Here is a 1,791-nt window from a genome sequence, read left to right on the forward strand (position 1 = left end):
CTTTGCGGTTTTACCCCTGAATGACGTCACATTTTCAATCTCTATATGGACACACTCAGAGCAAACATGCTGTCCTAACATCTCCTTACTCTTAATCTCAAACAGTCTTACTCACTATTATAAGTGCAAAAAAATCGAGTGCGTACATAAAATGAACACTGGATTCATTAAACGTGCATGCCTGCCTATCCTGTTTGTATCACCATGACGATGTTAGCAGATCAGGATCTAAACAAAGGGCTTTACATTACTTCTATAAGGAAACATGTTGTGGAGGGCGGAAACATGGAGGCAGGAAAGCAGCAGAAAATGTGACAGAAGTAACCAAAACACTGCTGTCCGAGTCGGAAGCCCACAGCGTTCCAAAGTGTTTCCAGGACAGTGAGCACAGTGTGAGCCGGGAACACAAACTCACTGCAACCAACCATTCTCCCAGGTACTACCAGGAAGTTAGACTCGGATGAATATCGATGACGGATAGTTTATGATAACAAAATACTGGCAAATATACAGATTAAAGGGTAAAAGCTTACACTAAAGGTGTCTAACATAAGGCACGGGGGCCAGAATCACCACAACAAAGACTCCCATGTGGCCAGGACTCATATCGCGATATGACATTTCTTATCCCAATAACAATATACATCGCAAAATAGTTTATTTTCTGTAAATACAGTGAATCTCAGGCAACTCGACTTGTGTGACGTGTTTTCAGCTGGGCGTCGATTGTAAGCGCCATTTATAGTTACCTCGTGTTTTTATCTGAGGTGATTTATTTGATGCATATTCAGAAATTTGATGTTTGAGAATAATGTCGATCGATCACAAACAATAGCATAATATGAAACAATAGATGTCTACATATCGTCATCTGACACATATCATTATATCAAACAGCACTACATGTGGCCAGCTGGAAGTGTTTGAAAATGTCACGAGAGTTTCAACTTTGAACGGTATTGTCCAGGTTTTGAAGCTTTTTCTATTTAGAAAAGTATAAACTCATCTCCACCAAATTAGTGAGGAAATATATAAATGACAGGAAAGTTCATGTTTTTCCATTTAAAAAACAAATATTTTCTTTGAATTGGAGCTTAAACATGTGAGAGGTTGATCGCGCAGAGAATCGCTGAGCTTATGTGAGTGTGTGTGTAAAAGCAGCAGGATATATATTTCAGTTCTGCTGAGCCAAATAAGACAGGTCAGGGTGAAGAAGTGACAGCCAAAGAAAAGCTTACCACAAAACGGAGAAGTTATGACAAATCAGACTATAAGGCAAAAAGAAAGTGCAGCTTTATGGTTTCATGGACAAAAGAATTTCTGTGGCTGCAATATGACGAGCTAAATAACCAGGGCTGCACATAAGTGGTCCGCAGGTGCGCATTCGCTGTCAAAATAAAAAACACGCACAAGATAAGAAGTTGCAACGCGTGTTTGCGTACATAAGATTTTCTGGAGGAGCAAATGGCCTCGATCTTGGTTCCACTTGTCTCTTACCCGTGACTTCAGTGGAAATTTCAAATTCAGGATCTGACACAGACTGATTCATGTCCTACACAGTTCTTACAAGTTCATAGAAATTTCTGTTCAATTAGAACCAAGTATTTGAGTTGATGATTGTAATTTTTATACAATGTTGTAATTTGTTTTTCAACAATTTTTGATTAATGTTTTGTTTCCTAAAGTATAATATTGTAAAGGAAACAAAACATCAATCAAAAAATTGCTCTCTTTTTTATTCGGGCTACTTACATTTATTTTGGGCTACCAAAAACTGAAGAGTCCCTGCCC

The 1,791-nt window shown here is 38.5% G+C and overlaps 1 protein-coding gene and 1 long non-coding RNA gene across 3 annotated transcripts in view; one reads left to right on the forward strand and one right to left on the reverse strand.

Moving 5' to 3' along the window:
* LOC121815679 overlaps nucleotides 1–1,080 on the forward strand; it is a 3,802-nt gene extending 2,722 nt beyond the window's left edge. Inside the window, exon 3 of the long non-coding RNA XR_006055277.1 lies at nucleotides 261–1,080. This is a non-coding gene — a long non-coding RNA (uncharacterized LOC121815679). The remainder of the gene's footprint in view (nucleotides 1–260) is intronic.
* Nucleotides 1–1,791, reverse strand: part of LOC102305437 (nuclear receptor subfamily 6 group A member 1-A) — a 143,472-nt gene that overhangs the window by 24,876 nt on the left and 116,805 nt on the right. The gene's annotated exons all lie outside the window — the stretch shown is intronic.

This window comes from Haplochromis burtoni, unplaced genomic scaffold, assembly GCF_018398535.1.
Source record: "Haplochromis burtoni strain Fernald_Lab_line unplaced genomic scaffold, NCSU_Asbu1 Contig_271, whole genome shotgun sequence".
NCBI lineage: Eukaryota > Metazoa > Chordata > Actinopteri > Cichliformes > Cichlidae > Haplochromis > Haplochromis burtoni.